Genomic DNA, 21,667 nt, shown 5'->3' on the forward strand with positions numbered 1-21,667 from the left:
TCCTTTTCCATTTTGTTTTTTATGTCTTTGGGATACAAACCTAGTATTTTGCTGGGCCAAAAGGGTATACATGGTTTTAAAGCACTTTTCACATAGTTCCAGATTGCTTTCCAAAATGGTTAAATCAGTTCACAACTCTACCAGTAGTGCATTATTGTCTCAGTTTTCCTACATCCCCTCCAACATTTATCATTTTTCTTTTCTGCCATGTTAGCCAATCTGATAGGTGGTAGCTCAGAGTTGTTTTAATTTGCATTTCTCTAATCAGTAGTGTTTTAGAGCATTTTTTCATATAACTATAGATAGCTTTGATTTCTTTGGGTGAAAAATGTCTCTTCCTATCCTTTGACCATTTATCAATTGGGGAATGGCTCTTATTTTTATAAATTTGACTCAGTTCTTGCTATATTTGGAAAATAAGGCCTTTATTAGAGAAATTTGCTGTCAACAGTTTTTACAGTTATGATTACTAATTGTGAATTTTCCTCTATCCTGTTTTTCCCCCTGTTTATCCTACTCTTCTCTTTTCACCTGGTTCATCTTCAAAAGTGTTTTGCTTTTGGCTACTGCCTCCCCCAGTCCACCCTCCCTTCTGTCAGCCTCCTTGTCCCTTTGTCTTATTCTCTTCCCTTCCTACTTTCCTGTAGTGTGAGATAAATTTCTATACCCAAATGAGTGTGTATATTATTCCTTCTTTAACCCAGTTCTGATGAAAGTAAGGTTCAGGAGCTCTCTCCTACATCCCCCATTTTCCTCTCTACTGTAAAAGCTCTTTCACACCTCTTTTATGTGAAATAATTTACCCCATTCTACCTCTCCCTTTCCCCTTCTCCCAGTGCCTTCCTCTCTTATCCCTTAATTTTATTTTTTTAGCTATCATCCCATCATATTCAACTCATACCCTCTTGTATATATGTACTCTTTATAACTACCCTAATAATTATAAAGTTCTTAGGAGTTACAAGTATCATCTTCCCATGTAGGAAAGTCAATAGTTTAACCTTATTGAATCCCTCATGATTTCTCTTTCCTGTTTACTTTTTTATGTTTCTATTGAGTCTTACATTTGAAAGTCAGATTTTTTCTATTCCTCTCTGGTCTTTTCATTAGGAATGCTTGAAAGTCCTCTATTTTATTAGGTATCCATTTTTCCTCAGCTGAATTATGCTCGGTTTTGCTGGGTAGGTGATTCTTGGTTATAATCCTAGCTCCTTTACCCTCTGGAACATCATATTCCACGCCTTCCAGTTCTTTAATGTAGAAGCTACTAAATCTTGTGTTATCTCCACTCTTGCTCCATGATATTTGAATTGTTTCTTTCTGGCTCTTTCCATTATTTTCTTCTTGACCCAGAAGCTCTGGAATTTGAGTATGCACCTCTTTCAGGAGGTGATCGATAGATTCTTTCACTTTTATATTTTACCTTCTGGTTCTAGAATACAAGGACAGTTCTCCTTGGTAATTTCTTGAAATAATGATGTCTAGGCTCTTTTTTTTTTGATCTTGGCTTCCAGGTAGTCCAGTAATTCTTAAATTGTCTTTCCTGGATCTGTTTTTTAGGTCTGTTGTTTTTCCAATGAGATATTTCACGTGTTCTATTTTTTTATTCTTTGTTTTATTGTTTCTTGATATCTCAGGGAATCATTAGCTTCCACTTACCCAATTCTAATTTTTAGGGAACTGTTTTTTTTCAGTGAGCTTTTTTACCTCCTTTTCCATTTGGCCAGTTCTACTTTTTAAGGAGCTCTTTTCTTCAGTGATTTTTTCGTATGTCCTTTTCCATGTGGCCAATTCTGCTTTTTAAGTTCTTCTCTTCAGTTAATTTTTGTATATCTTTTTCCATTTCAGCAATTCTCCTTTTTAAGGAATTCTTCTCTTCATTGGATTTTTGTGTCTCTTTTACCATTTGACCTAATTTGTTTTTTAAGGTGTTTGTGTGTGTGTGTGTGTGTGTGTGTGTGTGTGTGTGTGTGTGTGTTTGTGTGTGTGCCTCTTTTGCCTGGTTGTTGACTTTTTTTGTGATTTTTTTTTTGCATCACTCTCATTTCCCCCTCCCCCCTCAGTTTTTTTCTCTACCTCTTTTATTTGATTTTTAAAATATTTTTTAATTAACTTATTTTAATTTATCAACAATCACTTCGATAAGCTTTTGAATTTTAAATTTTTCTCCAAAACCCTTCCTTCCCCAAGACGATGTGCAATCTGATATAGACTATAGATATATGTTCCCATTAAGCATATTTTCACATTAGTGATGTTGTAAGGAAGAATTAGAACCAATAGGAGGAACCACAAGAAAGAGAAAACAAAACAAAACAGAAGGAAAAAATAGCAAATAGTATGCTTCAATCTGCATTCAAATGCCATAGTTCTTTCTTTGAATGTGGATAACATTTTCAATCATGAAACCTTTGAAGATGTCTTAGATCCTTGCATTGCTGAGAAGAGCTAAGTCTATCAAAATTAGTCATTGCACAACGTGGCTGTTACTGTGTTCATCTGATTCTGCTCACTTCACTCGGCATCAGTTCATATAAGTCTTTCCAGGTTTTTCTGAAGTCTGCCTGCTCATCATTTCTTATAGCAGAATAGTATTCCATTACATTTATGTTCCACAACTTGTTCAGCCATTCCCCAATTGATGGGCATTTCCCTCAATGTCCAGTTCTGGGTCCTTTTCCCATTTTTATGATCTCTTTGGGATACAGACCTAGAAGTGGTATTGCCGAGTCAAAGGGCATGCACATTTTTATGGCCCTTTGAGCCTAGTTCCAAATTGCTCTCCAAAATGGTTGGATCAGTTCACAACTCCACCAACAATGCATTAATGTTCCAGTTTTCCCGCAGTTCCAACATTTATCATTTCTTGTTTTGTCATGTTAGCCAATCTGATAGGTGTGATGTGGTACCTCAGAGTTGTTTTGATTTGCATTGTCTCTAATCAGTAGTGTTTTAGAGCATTTTTTCATATGACTGTAGATTGCTTTAATTTCTTCCTGATTGCCGTTTTTTAAACTTAAAGCAGTCTACCTGATGTCATATTTTAGGTAGACATTAGTGCCAGTATTAGGAACATTTAGGGAGCTGCTATCCTATGCTCAGCCACCGTGAGGCCAGCATTACATAGACAGGATTCTACTAGGTGCCTGGCAGAGGCTGAGTTGGGCTAGGCCCGTGGGAGGACTGTATTCCGGTTCCAAGGCTGTGTCTGAGTCTGCACTTGCCCGGTGGCGTCCTGTCTGTTATTCCCCGTATTTCTTTATAGTCTTCATATTTATGATTTCTTTTGAAGCCACATACCTATGCTAGGGTTTGTTTAACCATTTCTCAGTTATTGGATGTGTAGGTTGTTCACAGGTTTTTGCTATTAAGAATAATACTGCTATGAATATTGTTTATCAACATAAACCTTTTATTTTGCTGATCGTATCTTTAAATTCTATTTCTAGTGGAACACTATGTCTGTTTTAATTCTGTAGACGTCTTAGACATCAAAGATATTTGATGTATGGATTTTTTTTTCCTTTTCTTTTTCTTTTTTTTTTTTTAATGAGGCATTTAGGGTTAAGTGACTTGCCCAGGGTCACACAGCTAGTAACTGTTAAGTGTCTGAGGTCGGATTTGAACTCAGATACTCCTGACTCCAGGGCTGGTGCTCTATCCACTGTGCCACTTAGCTGCCCCAGGATTTTTTTTTCTTAACCAGCATAATAATGCATAATGTCATTGTACGTCTCATTGAGTTTATTTTGCATGGAGTTTTCTAAAATAATTTTTTCACCATTCATTTATTTCTCATTTCATTTTTACAATTTTCCATTGTATGACAGCTGGTGGCAGCTAGATGGCACAGTGGAGGGATCACAAAGTCTAGAATGGGGAAGATTCTTCTAGGCTTAGTGACTACACTTCCCTGGCCCTCAGTTTTCTCACCTCTAAAATGAGGAGGTTAGACTAGATTACCTCTGAGGTTGCTGTGAGCTCCAGATCTATGATCTTATGTACTGTAAGAGCCCATTGGCTCTTACAGTACATAAATCTAAATTAAAATTAGGTAAGACTTCTGACTGAGGTCATTGTTGCCTTGGCTTTATCTTATTCATTGAGAATAAAAGGTAAAACTTTGGTTGGGGTGTAGAGTGGCTGGTGTCAGATATCAGAGTCTAATGCAGAGGCCAGGGGCAGACATCTGAGTCAGGATGCCAGACAAGTTGAGTAAAATAACCAAAATAAGTAGTTCAGGAACACAGCCAGAATCAGAATGAGGAGACACCAAGTGAGCCACCTTAAATCAGTAAAGCTGGTCTCTGCTCTGGAGCACTAAATCAGAATTAAACAGTCCCCCAACCTCAGCCTCTCCAGTAACAGAGATTCCAGGTATGTAACACCATGCCTGGCCTTGTTTCACTTTTGGACATATATTCCTAGAACCTCTTGCCTCCCTAACACATCCCCCCCATTAGTCTTGGTTTTACCTTGCAAAACCAAATATGTATTGTACTAGCGATTCTCTTGAGTATGAGTTGGGCTAGATTGCAACTTCTAGCTCTGAAATTGTCACAGTGTCACAGTGACATAGCTTTGACTCATTGTTTCAGCCTGTTGAAACCCTTTTGGATCCTAATTTTGTCATCTCTCCAAGTTTTTTACCATTTTCGGATCGGATAAGCATACTTTGCCTGCCTTTACCCAAGCTATACTGGACAAATCTGTTAAACTTTCTCTGCTTTTTAGCTCCTTCATCTACAGAGTAGGAATGATAATAATAATTCCCTTATCTACCACATATGGTTGCCACAAATAAAAGTCTATGATGGATGTGAACGTGCTTGGAAAAGCCAAAAAATTACTTGTAAAACACAGTCTTATTATTAATATTATCATTATGCATTCACGTAGGCATTTAATTGCCTAGATAATCTGGAGGATTGATTTACTGTCTACAATGACAAGAACATCTTCGGAGGCTTTATACTGGAGAACAGGAGAGGAGATCTCAAAGAAGCCAGAGTAGGGGAAAGGAAAGAAACAAAAAATATCAGTAAGACAGAAAAGATTTAGAGACATTATTCCTCAAATTTAAAAAAAGAGAAAAGTGACTTTAAAATATTCACTAATGAGAATTGTCATTGAAACGAACAGATCCCAGAGCAGGGGAAAATGTATTGGATTTGGGCTTTCAGGACAAGTTTTTTGAGTGTCGTCTTGAGGAAGTCACTTAGCCTTGGAGTGTCTGTGTTTGCTCATCTGAAAAATGAGGAAGTTAGGCTTAGTGATCTCTCAAGTGTCTTCCAACTCTAAATCTATGTTTCTATGAAAGTTTGCTATTACCCTTGTGGTAAAGAATGCAAACAAAATGAGTGGGAGAAAATCCAACCAGTTAAGTTAATCCACCCAGTAGCAGAAAGAATTCTAAAAAAATCTCTTAGGAACATTACGTATTTAACAATAACATCCAAGACCAGAGGTATTAGAAGAATAGAAGTAAATAAAATACATGTAGACTGGCCTTTCAGTCAGATTTAAAAAATTTAATAGTACCTAACAGTTTTTGATTTTGGGTTTTTTTGGTCATCCTCTCTTTTACTCAGACTTCACAATCTGTTGAATAAAGGTAGTGCAATATGCGGTTAGCATGTTTATTACAGAGCTCACACAAGTTGTTCTTAGCCAGTATCTTCCTCAGGTATCACATGATCTGGCCTCCTTTTACCTGTTCATCGTTATGTCCTAGAACTCCCCAATAGTGACCCCTCTATTCTGTTGCAGGCACATCATGCTTGTTCTTGCCTCTCTGTCCTCATTCTCATTTTTCCCCTCTTCCTTTAGGTCCAGATCTTACCTATGATTCCTATTCCACTTCCTCCATGAAATCTTCACTGATCATCCGCAGCTATTGCCTTTGAATTCCTATAGCATTTATTGTCCATGTCATGTGATTGTCACTTAGTCATTGTCAGTCAGAAAGCATTTGTTAAGTGCCCACTATGTGCCAGCTACTGTGATAGGCACTGGGGATAGAAAGAAAGGGAAAAGATAGTCTCTACTCTCAAGCAGCATTCAGCCAGAGGAGTGAGACAGCATGTAAACAGTTATGTACAAATAAGTGATACACGGGATAAATTGGAGAATCAGTAGAGGGAAGGCACTAGCATTAAAGGTGATCAGGAAAGGCTTTTTTTTTTAAAGGCAATTGGGGTTAAGTGACTTACCCAGGGTCACACAGCTAATAAGTGTGAAGTGTTTGGTCTGAGGCCGGATTTGAACTCAGGTTCTACTTACTTCAGGGCTGGTACTCTATTCACTGCCCCACCTAGCTGCCCCTAGGAAAGGCATCTTGTAGAAGATGAGTTTTTAGCTAGGATTCAAAAGAAGCCCGGAAGTGGAGATCATGAGGGAGAGAATTTCAGGCTTGGAGCCCAGCCAAATGAAATCAAAGAGTCTAGAGATGGAAGTGTCTTGTGCAAGGAACTACCAGAAGGCCAGTGTCCTTGGATTGTAGAGTTTGCAAGAGTAAGTATGGAATAAGGCTGGAAAGGTAGGAGGGGACCAGATTATGAAGGGCTTTAAAAGCCAAATGAGGTTTTACATTTGTTTGAAAAGCCAAAAACTAGATTTAATTTTATATATCATGTCTTTGATTATATTTAAAGTTATATTTAATTGTATGTTAGAGATAATTGGGAACTATTAGCCTGAATAGAGGAGTACAATGGTTAGACCTGTACTTTGGGAAGATCACTTGGAATGGAGATTGGGCGGCCGTGAGGAGAGACTTGGCAGGCAGAACAACAAGCAGGCTACTGTAATAGTCTAGGAGGGAAATGATAAGGCCCTGTGCTATTGTGGTGGGAATGTCTGAGGAGCGAAGGAGGTGTATATGAGAGTTGTTAGGAAATCAGTAGTCCTTGACAAGAGATTGCATATGGGTGGGGTGAGAGAGAATGAGGAGTCAAGGATGACACCTGGGTTGTGAACCTGGGTGACGGAAGGATGGTGGTGCCAGTAATGGGGAACTTAGGAAGAGGGGAGAGTTTAGGGGTAAAGATGAATGTAGTTTAGGATATGCTGAGTTTCAGATGAGTCCAAGATGTCTAATGGGCAGTTGGAGATGTGAGACTGGAGTTCAGGAACGAGGTTAGGGCTGGATAAGTATATTAAAATCATCTGCATAAAGATGATCATTAAACCCATGGGAGCAGATAAAAATCACCAAATGAAGTAGATAGAGAAGAGAAGAGGACTCAGGATAGGGTTATTGCAGTCTCTCACAGAAGGTGTGACATGGACAAAGATTCAGCCAAGGAAACTGAGAAGGAGCAGTCAGATGTGAGAAAATCAGAATAGAGGTGTTATGAAAAGCTAGAGGGTAGAAAATATCAAGAAGAAGAGGTTAAAGGCTGTAGAAGAGGTCATGAAAGGATGAGGATGGAGAAAAAGGTCATTGGATTAGTCACTTAAGAGATCACTGGCAATTTGGGAAAGAGCAGTTTGGGGTGAATGATGTGATTGGAAGCCAGACTGTAGAGAGTTAAGAGAATGAGAGGAAAAGAAGTAGAAGTGTATATTGCAGATGACCTTCTCAAGGAGTTTAGCCACAAAAGAGAGGAGAAATGTAGGACAATAGCCAGAGAGTATGGATGAATCAAGTGAAGGATTTTTGGGGGATGGGGATACATAGACATGTTTGTAGACAGTAGGAAAGCAGCCAGTAGACAAGGAAACATTATAAGTGAGAAGCTAAGTGAGAGAATGGGGATGATACAGGGGGCAATTTTGCTGGTCTATCAGTATGAAGGTAGGAGTTGGAGAGGAGAGAAAGTCTGAAAACCAGATACTGATCTCATTGAGGAAAGAAGGTGAATAGTCCTAGAGGACAGCAGACAACAGACTTTTGTTTGGCTTAAGTGAACCTCAAAGCAGGAGAGGTTACTGAGTCATGGTGGTAGATGGGGAGCCTGGAAGTGGCAATAGGGAACAAGGAATATTCCTCTTTACTCACTGGGGAAATGAGTGAAAGTGTCACCAATGTTGAAAAGAGTGGCCTATGAGGCAGTGTCATCAAAAGGGAGCCAGAAGATGGAAGGAATGAGAAAGGAAAAGATTTTATGTTGCCTGCAGTTGCTTATGGTCTCAAGGCATATATATATTCCTCTCTCCTCAACTACATGTGAAATCAGGTAAACACTTTGAGGACTCTAGACAAGGTCTTTTGTGCTTTTCACAGAATCTTGCAAAGTGTAGCGCACAAGTGAAAAACCAAACAAACTAAACAAAAAAGCTAAAACATGTGGATGAAGTGGAGACAGTGGTGGGTGTTAGACTTAGTGATAGTTCTTATCTGAAGTACTTGGATCTTCACTTTCCTTAGCTACAGTAGATTGTTCAAGGGAGGCAGCTTTAAATGGTGAGTGTGTTCTTCCCAGCAAGTACTATATAGTCTTCGTAAGCATCTTTCTATATTATGTCTAGATACAGTTAGGTAGAAGAGGACATGGGGCATGGGTGAGACGTGACCACGGTACATGTATCTCTATTAAAGGAAAGAAACAAGCATTAATTAAGTACCTACTATGTGCCAGGCATTGTGCTGAGCCCTTCATAAATTCCAGCTTATTTCATCCTTACAACAACACAGGGAGATACTTGCTATCATTATCCCCTTTTTACAGTTGAGGAAACTGAGGCAGACAGAGGTTAAGTAACTTGCCCAGGATCACACAGCTAGTAAGAGTCTGGATTTGAATTCAGGTCTTCCCGACTCCCGACTCAGTGCTTTATCCACTGAGCTACCTGGCTGCCTATGGACAGCAGTCTGTACTTCCTGGAATATATGTAGCATCCAACATTACATAGGGTCTCATATGATGTAGTGTTTACAATAACATTGCATAGGTATCCTCTGGTGATGATTTTGACATTATAATGCTTTATTTGTACAGTATATATTAATAAGGCAGAGAAAGCATTATAATATAATGGAAAGAACACTCAACTTAAGGTTTTAAATCATAGAATATTAGAGCTAGAAGTACCCTTTGAGGTCATATAGTCCCACTTCTGTGTTACAGATGAGACCCAGAGATGAATCAACTTGTCCAAGGTTGTACAGGAACTCAGTGAGAGAAATAGGACTAAAATCCATGTTTTCTCACTTTCAATCTTAATACTTTTCTGCTCCACAGTGTTTGGATTCCAGCTATATGATCATAAGTAAGTTGTTTGACCTTTATGAGCTACGTTTTCCTCATTGTAAAAGGGGATAATAGAACTTTAGACTCTACTCCACTGAGATTCTTCAGTGAAAGTAGTTTATAAATCTTAAAGGTGATCTACAGGGTGTCCCAAAAGTTTTAGTGTAGTTAGGTGGCACATAGATAGAGTGCTGGCTGGAGTCAGATACTAACTAGCTGTGTGACCCAGGGCAAGTCATTTAATTTCTGCTTGACTCAGTTTCCTCATCTATAAAATGGGGATAAAAATAGACCCTACCTTCTAAGGTTGTTGTGAGGATGAAATGAGATAATAATTATGAAGTGCTTAGCACAGTGCCTGGCACATAGTAAGTGCTCTAGTTAACTCTTAGCTGTTATTAAGCTATTAAAGCTAAAATAAACTTTTTTAAGAAAACCTTTACTAGTATAAAACAGGACTAAGTCTTTTCGGACACCCTGTATAAACAAAAGCAGAATATATTTTACTAACCCAGTCTTGGGGGAGTAAAATTAAAAGTATTAGATTTGTATCCCTTGGCATCCATAGAGCACTTTTCTTTTCCTTTTATAACAATGTTATATATATGTATATATATCAAGAATACCAAAGTACTCCTTGCTCAGACTGATAAAATTCTTATTTGTCTATATTAGTTAAGCTCATATGCTTGCTTTAACTTGATTGTGCATTAAGACCATCCTGTACAGGGATTCCAGCAAGATCCTGGGATCACAGATGTAGAGCTTGAAAAGACCTAGTTGAATCCCTGAGTTTTAACCTGGCCTCAGATACTGAACTAGATTTGTTTCCTTGGGCAAGTCATTTAAGCCTTGTCTGCCTCAATTTCCTCATCTAAATGGAGATAATAATAGCACCTACTTCATGGGTTATTGTTTAGATCAAATAAGATAAATATTTATAAAGCACTTGGCACAGTGCCTGGGATATAGTAGTTGATTCATAAATGCATGTTCCCTTCCGTACCTTCTGTCCAGAATTACCTCAAGGAAAGAAGCAGTGATTCACTCAGTCCTCTTGCTAGGTTGGGTTTGACGGCAAGTTTCTACTAGAGCACCCTATTTATACTTTCCTTACCATAAAGACCCAGCTGTTTCGTGGTGACCTGGTTTGGGTACTCTTTCTACTGACCATTTTTTCCTGTTGGATCCATCTTCATTCCTATTGAACCAGATAGTGATCGATCAACTGACCCATGACTGGAGGCACTGAGGGTGCTTTGCCTTGGAGCAAACTTATTGGCCAGAAAGTTTATATTCCGATGGCATGAAACAAATGAAAACAAGAAAAAACAGTCATTTTCGTTTGGAGAAGCTAATCTTGGTATGGCCTCACTGAAGAACTCTTATTCTTTCTTCTCTGAAAAAGGGTGTTTTTGAGAGAAATGCTTCCTGGTCTGTATTAAATGCTCAAAGGCGCAATTACCAACGAAGTCAGGACTTTAAGAGCAGAACAACATCCTAGCATTCTAAGAAACCTGAACAGAGAACTGTCATTAGATGTAGGCTGTAATGAGAAGGGATCAACGAGAAAGAATTCTTAAGAGAGTTGTGTAGGCAAACAGGGACATCATTCTGTTCATAGCATAGTAGACCCTTGCCTTCCCTCAAGACTCCACTGAAATCCCACCTTCAATAGGGAACCCTTCCTGGTATTGTTGTCTTTTCTCCTACCTCTGAGGCCTTCCTTTTGAGATTACCTTCGATTTACACTGTGTAGATGTTGTATGTACATTTTTTTCTTTTTTTTTGCATGTTGCCTTCTCCATTAGAATATGAGCTCCTTGAGGGTATGGACTATGTTTTTGTCTTTGTATCTAGCATAGTGACCAGCTTAATAAATGTTTATTGACTAATTAACAAAAAAGCCATCCATGTATAATCCAGACATTGAATTTGAAAAATGAGAGCTAGGGGCAGCTAGGTGGTGCAGTGGAGAGAGCACTGGCCCTGAAGTCAGGGGAACCTGAGTTCAAATCCGGCCTCAGACCAAACACTTGAAACTTAACTAGCTGTGTGACCCTAGGCAAGTCACTTAACCCCAGTTGCCTTAAAAAAAAAAAGAGAGCTAGCTCTATATTTAATCTAAAGTCAGAAACATAAAAAGGTCCTTTCCCCGGAGTGCAGAAGAGCCTAACCCCCCTCAGTTGTGGTGTTAGGCAGCAGACTGGACTCCAGTGATATTCATGGTTCGGGCCTGGGAGAGAACCTTAGGGTTCCAGTGAGGGGGAAAAGACCTTTTCCAAACTTCCTTCAGCTTACTATGAGGGCTTAGTCTTCTTGGGGAATCTGTCAGCATTTGTGCATAGTACTTGCCCAGTCAGCTACCAAATCCATCTCCCACTGCACCACTGGAAGGATATTCCAATTTCTTCAGGATACTAATGTGTAAGGCACTATTAGGCACTGAGGATACAATGACAAAAATGAAAAACTGTCTCTGTCTTCCAGAAGATTTCATTCTATTGAATAGAGACATAAATGTAAGATAATTTTTATTTATTTTAAAATTTATATTCTGAATTTAACACATATTAAATAAAATGGGTGTTTCCATATGTATAGTAGAACATAGTAAAATTGTACATGAAACTGCAGATCCATATTATATACAACTTGCTTTTCTTTTTAAGCATGTTAAGTTCAGCCTGTAGTTTTCAAATTTCCCCTGCTTGTCTGTGTCTCTTTCTGGCTTTCTGTTTTCTTCCTTTCATTAGAAAAAAAAAAGATAACTCCATAATCTTGTTTTCTTTCTTCCTCCTACCCTATCCCTGTTCTCCTCTTCATTTTCCCAATTCCCCTCCTGTATTGGAAAAGAAAAAAGAAAAAGAAAACCCTTGTAACATATAATCATAGTCAGTCAAAACAGATCCCCAAATTAGTTGTGTCTAAATATGTTTATCTGATTCTGTATCTTGAGGCAGTTATTTCTTGGTCAAGAGATGAATAGCAGGCTTCATTATCAGTCCTCAGCAATCATAGTTGGTCATTCATTGCCTTGCTCAGAATTCTCAAGTATTTTTCTTTATAATTTGTTAGTATATAAATTGTTCTCTTGGTGCTACTCAGTTTTCTCTTTATCAGTTCATAGAAATTTTCCCAGGATTCTACTATACTATTCATCTCTTAATAATATTCCATTGCATTTATATATCATGATTTGTTTATTGTTTCCCCAGTAGATGGGTATCACCTTGGTTTCCAATTCTTTGTTACTACAAAAAGAGCAGCTATAAATATTTTTGTACACAAGTCATTTTCTTCTTGCTTCGATCTCTTTGGGAGTATAGGCCCATCAGTGGTATTGCTGGTTAGAGAATGCACAGTGTGGGACTTGTGGGGAAATTGGACAACAGTGTGACAGAAATTAGGTATAAACCAATGTTTCACACAAAACTTAAAATTGTCTTCCAGAATGGGTTGACCAGGTCATAAACACAATAAAAGTCCATTGGTGTGTCTGTTTTCTTTCAGTCCTTCCAATAGTTATAATTTTCCTTTTAAAAAAAAATGAACTCTGCCAACCTGAATAGTGTGAGATGGGACCTCTGAGTTGCTTAATTTGCATTACTCTATTAATGATTTGGAGAATTTTTATATTATTATTGATAGCTTAAATTTCTTCTTTTTAGTGGTTCTTGTTCCTACAAATTTGAATCAGTTCCACAATGTCTTGAATATTAAGATCTTTATCAGAGAAACTTGTTGCAATTTTTTTCCAGTTTGCTTCTTCCTTGGCTAGTTTTTAACTACATTGGTTTCGTTTGTGCAAAAACTTTTTAGTTTTATATATTCAAAATTGTTCATTTTATCCTCTGTGAGCTTCTGTAACACCTGTTTGTTCATGAGTACTTCCCCTTATCCATAAATCTGAAAAGTAATTTCTTCTTGGTTCTTCCAATTTGTTTTTGATGTCTCCCTTTATATCTAAGTCACATATCCATTTAAAGCTTTTCTTAGCATCTGGTGTAAGATCTTGGTTTATACCTAATTTTTGTCAAAATGTTGTTCAATATTCACAATCGTTTTTTATTGAATATTGAGTCCTTAACCTACTAGCTGGGATATTTGGTTTTATCAAGCATTGTACAACTGTGTTCATTTGCTTCTCTAACTTGTGTTCCTAATTGATTCCACTTGTCAACTTCAGTGTTTGATAGAATTCTTTTGTGAATTGTTTCAATCCATTTATGGCTTATTCAGTTTCTTTTCCTGAGACTGAGTTATTTAAATTCTCATTTTAGTCTTGTTCTGTTAACCTGGATATTTTACATTTTTAAAATATACTAATCCATTTCATTTATCTCTTTGTGGGCAAAATAGTTTCTAATAATTTCTGGTGTTTTCTTTATTATTTTTGTGAATTGTCTTTTTTAAGTATTTTTTTGGTGGGGGCAAGGCAATGGGGTGAAGTGACTTGCCCAGGGTCACACAGCTAGTGTCAAGTGTCTGAGGCCACATTTGAATTCAGGTCTTGCTGATTCCAGGGCTGGTGCTCTATCCACTGTGCCATCTAGTTGCCCCACCTTTTTATTTTTGATACTGGTAATTTGGTTATATTTTTAGAAATCAGATTACTAATATTTTATGTTTAATTTTAAGAAATGTTACATATAAATTTATTTTCATGTATAAATTCAATATTTTTGTTTTCAGTTTTGTTCATTTCCTTTTTAGGATTTCAGAATTTCTGTGTTGATGTTTTGTTGTTTGTTGCTTTTATAGATATTTTTAAAAGTTTCATGCCTAATTTATTGAACTGTTTTTTTCTCTATTAGGCTGTTAAAAGTACTTAAAGATACAGACTTTCTCCTAAGGACTATTTTGGCAGTAGCCTTAAAGTTCTGGTAGGCTGTCACAATGTTGTCATTTTCTTTGATGAAATTCAATGTTGATTCTTCTGTTTGCCTCAATTTTCTCATCCATAAAATGAAGATAATAATAATACCTACCTCCCAGGGTTGTTGTGAGGATCAAATGAGATAATATTTGTAAAGTGCTTAGCACAGTGTAGGTGTTATATAAATGGTAGCTATTATTCTTATTCTTAGTTTATGACTTGTTCTTTACGCCCACCAATTCTTTTTCTTCTCCTTTTTTTGGGGGGAGGGGTTAGGCAGTGGGGTTAAGTGACTTGCCCAAGGTCACATAGCTAGTAGGTGTTATGTGTCTGAGGCCGGGTTTGAACTCAGGTCCTCCTGAATCCAGGGCCAGTGGTCTATCCACTGCGCCACCTAGCTGCCCCTGACCAATTCTTTAGGATGAAGTTATTTAGTCTCCAATTTTTAATGCTTTTTTCAAAAGGTCTGCTATTAAATCTAATTCTCTTGTATAGGATATGTTTAATATTTTTGTTTTTCTCTGTGCGATTTTTATGCCCTAACATTGTCAGTGGTCAGTTTTTGTGAAAGTTCCATGTACTCCTGAGATATATGTATATGTGTGTGTATCTGTGTATGTCTGCATATATATGTGTGTGTGTATGAATATGTATGTACATACACACAGTTATATTTCCTTTCTATTCCCATTCAGTAGTCACTAGAGGTCTGTCATGTCTAACTTTCTAAAATTTTATTTGGAAATAAATTTATTTTTCTTTCTTGTTTATTTTTTGTTAGATTTGTTTATGTCTAAGAGAGGGGGTACATTAGGTCTTAAACTGTTAGTTTTACTATTTTTCCCTATACATTTAAAAATTTTTCTAGGTGCAATGTCATTTGGTGTGTGTATATATAAAGAATTGGTATTAATTCATTATCTGTGGTTCCTTTAAGCATTATGTAGTTTACTTATTTATTTCTTTTAATAAAATCTGTCTTTACTGTTGCCTTATCTGAGTTTATAATTGCTACCCCTTCTTTTTTGTGTTCACCTGGAGCCTGATAGATTTTGCTGTAGTTTATTATTTTAACTGTGTAAATCTTTATATTACAAGTTTGTTTCTTGTAAATATCGTGAATGTTGGCTTCTGCTTTCTGATCCATTCTGCTATCATCTTCCATTTTATGGACGAGTTTGTCCCATTCACACTCATATTGTGATTGTTAATTATGTATTTTCCTCCGTATTATCCTCGAACACTTTCTAACTTTCTTAGTTCCCTTTATCCAGATGAGGGTGCTGAAAGAGGATATATGTGCTCAGCACTGCTGATCTATATTTAATGCTCTCTGTTTCTTCTCCTGTGACCCTCTTTTCTTTTCCTCCCCCACATCACAGTTTCTTACCCTTGCTTTCTTTCTTTTAACATCCTTTCATGCTCCGTATTCCAGGGTTGGAGTTTGTTTTGTTTATGATCAGTCCTTCCTTGAATTTATCCTTATTCTTATTCTCCACATTGTCTCTTCCAGTTCCTTTGTTTCCTTTTTCAGCTGAATGTATTTCTATACCAAAATCTATATGTGTGCATATGTGTTCTGCCTGTTTTTTTCTGGTTCAAATGAAAGTGAAGTTCACCCCTTCCACCCCTTCCTCCTTGTTATATAATCTTCTTATGTGCCTCGGATATGGGAGGTAGCAAGCCCCACCCCCTTTCTTTCCCTTTCTTCTCTGGTTTATTATTTTTTTCCTTCTTTCTATTTCTTTCTTTTTTTTTTTTTGGAAGATTTTGTTTTAATTTTATTTTTAATTCATGGAATAAAACAACATTCCCATAACACAGTTCGAATAATAAAGGAGGATTGTACATGAAACTGCAAATGTATTATGCATAACTTGCTATTTCTTTCAAGTATACAACAAACATCTTGTAAATTTCCTTTTTTCTGCACTCCCCACCCTCGTCCTAGCCTAGAGTTCGCTACCATCACATACCTATACAAATAGGTATACATGCGTGCACGCGCACACACACACATGCATATATATAAAACTATTCCATGCATACTTCTATTTATCAGTCCTTTCTCTGGATGTAGATTGCAGTCATTGTATATAATGTTCTCTTTGTTGTACTAATTTTGTTCTTCATTATTTCATACGGATCTTTCCATGTTTTTCTGAGATCGCCAAACTCATCATTTCTTACCACACAATAATATTTCATCACAATCATATATCACAACTTCTTCAGCCATTCCCCAATTGATGGGCATCCCTGTGATTTCCAGTTCTTTGTCACCACAAAGAGAGCTGCTACAAACATTTCAAAACACGCAGCTTATTTTCCTTTCCCCCTAATCATCTTTGGGTTTTTTTTTAATTATTTTTTATTTTTTAAATTTTTTTTCCATATGCTTTTGAGTTGAAAATTTTTTCTCCCTTTTTCTCCCCCCCCCACCCTCCCCAAGACGGCGCACAATCTGACACAGGCTTTACATTTACATACCCATTAAACATATTTTCACATTAGTGAAGTTGTAAGTAAAAATTAAAACAAATAGGAGGAACCATCAGAAAGATGAAACAAAACTCAACTTACAGTAAAAATAAGTGAGAGCGATTCGACTTCCATAGTTCTTTCTTTGGATGTGGACAGCATTTTCCATCCTGAGGCCTCTGGAGATGTCTTAGATCCTCGTAATGCTGAGAAGTGTTCAGTTTAACATTCTTAGTGATTGCATAACATGGCTGCTATTGTGTACAAAGTCCTCTTGGTTCTGCTCACTTCACTCAGCATCAGACCATATAAGTCTTTCCAGGTTTTTCTGAAGTCAGCCTGTTCATCATTTCTTATAGCACAATGGTATTCCATTACATTCATATACCACAACTTGCTCAGCCATGCCCCAATTGATGGGCATCCTCTCAATTTCCAATTCTTTGCCACCACAAAAAGAGCTGCTATGTATATTTTTGTACATGTGGGTCCTTTTCCCATTTGTTTGATCTCTTTGGGATATAGCCCTAGAAGTGCTATTGCTGGATCAAAGGGTATGCACATTTTTGTATCCCTTTGGGCATAGTTCCAAATTGTTCTCCAAAATTGTTGGATCATTTCACAACTCCACCAACGATGTATTAGCGTTCCAATTTTACCACATCCTCTCCAACATTTATCATTTTCCTGTTTTGTCATGTTGGCCAATCTGATAGGTGTGATGTGGTACCTCAGAGTTGTTTTGATTTGCATTTCTCTAATCAATAACGATTTAGAGCATTTTTTCATATGACTATAGATGGCTTTAATTTCTTCATCTGAGAACTGTCTGTTCATATCCTTTGACCATTTATCAATTGGGGAATGGCTTGTGTTCTTATAAATTTGTTTTAATTCTGTATACATTTTAGAAATGAGGCCTTTATCAGAAGACTGGTTGTAAAAATTCTTTCCCAATTTTCTACCTTTCTTCTAATCTTAGTTTCATTGGCTTAGTTTGTGCAAAAACTTTTCGATTTAATGTAATCAAAATTATCCATTTTGCTTTTCATAATGTTCTCTATCGATAGTCCTGTTTGGTCATGAATTCTTCTGTTCTCCATAGATCTGATAGGTAAACTATTCCTTGTTCTCCCAGTTTACTTATGGTATCAGCCTTTATATCTAAGTCCTGAACCCATTTTGACTTTATTTTGGTATATGGTGTGAGATTTGGGTCTATGCCTAGTTTCTGCCATACTCTTTTCCAGTTTTCCCAGCAGTTTTTTTCAAAGAGTGGGTTCTTATCCCAGAAGCTGGGGTCTTTGGGTTTATCAAATAATAGATTACTATAGTCATTGACTACTGTGTCTTGCATATTTAACCTATTCCACTGATCCACCTCCCTATTTCTTAGCCAGTACCAAGCAGTTTTGATGATTGCTGCTTTATAATACAATTTAAGATCTGGAATTGCTAGGCCACCTTCCCCTGCATTTCTTTTCATTAGTTCCTTTGCTATTCTGGACCTTTTGTTTTTCCAAATGAATCTTGTTATTATTTTTTCTAACTCTATAAAATAATTTTTTGGTAGTTTGATTGGTATGGCACTGAATAAGTAAATTAGCTTAGGTAGGATTGTCATTTTTATTATATTAGCTCGGCCTACCCATGAGCAACTGATGTTTTTCCAATTATTTAGATCTGATTTTATTTGTGTGAAAAGTGTTTTGTAATTGTGTTCATAGAGTTCCTGGGTTTGTTTCGGGAGGTAGACTCCTAAATATTTTATAATGTCTACAGTAAGTTTAAATGGGATTTCTCTTTCTATCTCTTGCTGTTGGGCTTTGTTGGTAATATATAGAAATGCTGATGATTTATGTGGGTTTATTTTATAGCTTGCAACATTGCTAAAGTTGTTTATTATTTCAAGTAGTTTTTTACTTGATTCTCTAGGATTCTCTAAGTATATCATCATGTCATCTGCAAAGAGTGATAGCTTTGTTTTTTCTTTGCCTATTCTAATGCCTTCAATTTCTTTTTCTTCTCTTATTGCTAAAGCTAAGTTTTCCAGTACAATATTAAATAACAGTGGTAATAATGGACATCCTTGTTTCACCCCGATCTTATTGGAAATGCTTCTAGTGTCCCCATTACATATAATGCTTGCTGAAGGTTTTAGATATATGCTATTTATTATTTTAAGGAAGACTCCATTTATACCTATGCTTTCTAGTGTTTTTAATAGGAATGGGTGTTGTATTTTATCAAAAGCTTTTTCTGCATCTATTGAGATGATCATGTGGTTTCTGTTGGTTTTGTTGTTGATATGCTCAATGATGCTGATAGTTTTCCTAATATTGAACCAACCCTGCATTCCTGGTATAAATCCTACCTGGTCATAGTGTATTATTCTTGTGATAAGTTGCTGTAATCTACTTGCTATATTTGTTTAAAATTTTTGCATCTATATTCATTAGAGAAATTGGTCTATAATTTTCTTTCTCTATTTTGACTCTTCCTGGTTTAGGTATCAACACCATATTTGTATCATAAAAAAATTTGGTAAGACTCCTTCTTCACCTATTTTCCCAAATAGTCTATATAGTATTGGAATTAATTGTTCTTTAAATGTTTGATAGAATTGCATGTAAATCCATCTGGCCCTGGAGATTTTTTCCTAGGGAGTTCATCAATGGCTTGTTCAATTTCTTTTTCTGAGATGGGGTTATTTAAGTATTTTACTTCCTCTTTGGTTAATCTGGGCAATTTATATTTTTGTAAATATGTATCCATTTCACTAAGATTGTCAAATTTGTTGGCATATAGTTGGGCAAAATAATTCCTAATTATTGTTTTAATTTCCTCTTCCTTGGTGGTAGCTTCCCTTTTCATTCTTGATACTAGTAATTTGGTTTTCTTCTTTCTTTTTTTAATTAAATTAACCAAAGGCTTATCTATTTTATTTTTTCATAAAACCAGCTCTTAGTTTTATTTATTAGTTCAATAGTTTTCTTAATTTCAATTTTATTAATTTTTCCTTTGGTTTTCAATATTTCTAATTTGGTGTTTAGTTGAGGATTTTTAATTTGTTCTTTTTCTAGTTTTTTTAGTTGTATGCCCAATTCATTAATCTCCTCTTTTTCTATTTTATGTAAGCATTTAGAGATATAAAACTTCCCCTAAGAACTGCTTTTGCTGCATCCCATAGGTTTTGGTATGTTGTCTCATTATTGTCATTCTCTTGAATGAAATTATTGATTGTTTCTATGATTTGTTGTTTGACCCAATCATTTTTTAGGATTAGATTATTTAGTTTCCAATTATTTTTTAGTCTATCTTTCCATGGCCCTTTATTACATATAATTTTTATTGCATCATGATCTGAAAAGGATGCATTTAATATTTCTGCCTTTCTGCATTGGATTGTGAGGTTTTTATGCCCTAGTACATGGTCAATTTTTGTGTATTTGCCATGTACTGCGAGAAAAAAGTATATTCCTTTCTATCCCCATTCAGTTTTCTCCAGAGGTCTATCATACCTAACTTTTCTAATGTTCTATTCACCTCCTTAACTTCTTTCTTGTTTATTTTGTGGTTAGACTTATCTAGTGCCGAGAGGGGGAGGTTCAGGTCCCCCACTAGTATAGTTTTGCTGTCTATTTCTTCCTGTAACTCCCTGAACTTCTCCTGTAAGAATTTGGGCGATATACCATTTGGTGCATATATATTTAGTAATGATATTACTTCATTGTCTATGGTGCCTTTTAGCAGGATGTAGTTTCCTTCCTTATCTCTTTTGATTAGATCTATTTTTGCTTTTGCTTTGTCTGAGATCAGGATTGCTACCCCTGCTTTTTTTACTTCAGCTGACGCATAATATATTCTGCTCCAGCCTTTTACCTTTACCCTGTATGTGTCACTCTTTTTCAAATGTGTTTCCTGTAAACAACATATTGTAGGATTATGGTTTTTAATCCATTCTGCAATCCATTTCTGTTTTATGGGAGAGTTCATCCCATTCACATTCACAGTTATGATTACTATCTGTGTCTTTTTCTCCATCCTTTCCCCCCATTTATGCTTTTCTTTCTCCTTTTCCCCCTTCACTAGTGTTTTGCTTTTGACCACCGCCTCCTTCAGTCCCTTCCCCCTTTTATTATCCCTTTCCCTTTTCTTCCCCTTTATCTTACTGCTGCTTCCCTCCCTTCTTCCCTCCCTTTTCCCCCTCCCTTTTCTTTCCCCTTTTCCCTCCCACTGCCTATAGGGCAAGTTAGATTTCTAAACTGATTATATTATGCCCTTCTTGAGCCTAATCTGATGAGAGTAAGGTTCAAACAATGCTCCCCCCCTTCCCTCTGCTGTAATAGGATTTTGTGTCTTTTCCTATAATGTAATTTACCCTTGTCTGCCTCCTCCTTTTTCAGTACCTTTTCTAAGATTAGATTGATCCACTTATTTGGATCCATTTAACTTGATTAGATTTTTTTTTATCATTACATCAAAGTCAACTAATATCCACCCTCTTTATGTATACTCCTTTAACAAGGTGTAATAACAATACAGTTCTCAAGGGTTGCAAGTCTCATATTCCCTTGTAGGGGTTTAAACAGCCCCCCCCTTATTAACAGCATATTGTATCCTTCTGTCCCATTTACCTTTTTAAGTCCTTCTTGAGTCCTGTACTTGAAGATCAAATTTTTTGTTGAGCTCTGGTCTTTTTATCAGGAAAGTTTGGAAGTCTCCTATTTCGTTGAATATCCACCTCCTCCCTTGAAAAATGATGCTCATTTTTGCTGGGTAATTGATCCTTGGCTGCATTCCAAGCTCCTTTGCCTTTGGAATATCATGTTCCATGCCCTGCGGTCTTTTAATGTAGAAGCTGCAAGGTCCTGTGTAATCCTGACTGTGGTTCCATGATATTTAAATTCTTTCTTTCTGGCTGCTTGCAGCACCTTCTCTTTCATCTGGTAATTTTGGAATTTTGCTATTATATTTCTTGGGTTGTCAATTTGGGATCTCTTTCAGGTGGTGATCGGTGGATTCTTTCTATGGTTATTTTCCCTTCTGGTTCTAGGACTTCTGGGCAGTTTTCTTTTATGATTTCCTGAAAGATACTGTCCAGGCTCTTTTT

At 36.6% G+C, this 21,667-nt stretch overlaps 1 protein-coding gene across 1 annotated transcript in view; it reads left to right on the plus strand.

Annotated features, from left to right (window-relative positions):
• DECR1 (2,4-dienoyl-CoA reductase 1) overlaps positions 1–21,667 on the plus strand; it is a 68,766-nt gene that overhangs the window by 27,594 nt on the left and 19,505 nt on the right. The gene's annotated exons all lie outside the window — the stretch shown is intronic.

The sequence above is a fragment of the Phascolarctos cinereus genome, unplaced genomic scaffold, assembly GCF_003287225.1.
Source record: "Phascolarctos cinereus isolate Bilbo 61053 unplaced genomic scaffold, phaCin_HiC Scaffold_4;HRSCAF=312, whole genome shotgun sequence".
Taxonomy (NCBI): Eukaryota; Metazoa; Chordata; class Mammalia; order Diprotodontia; family Phascolarctidae; genus Phascolarctos; species Phascolarctos cinereus.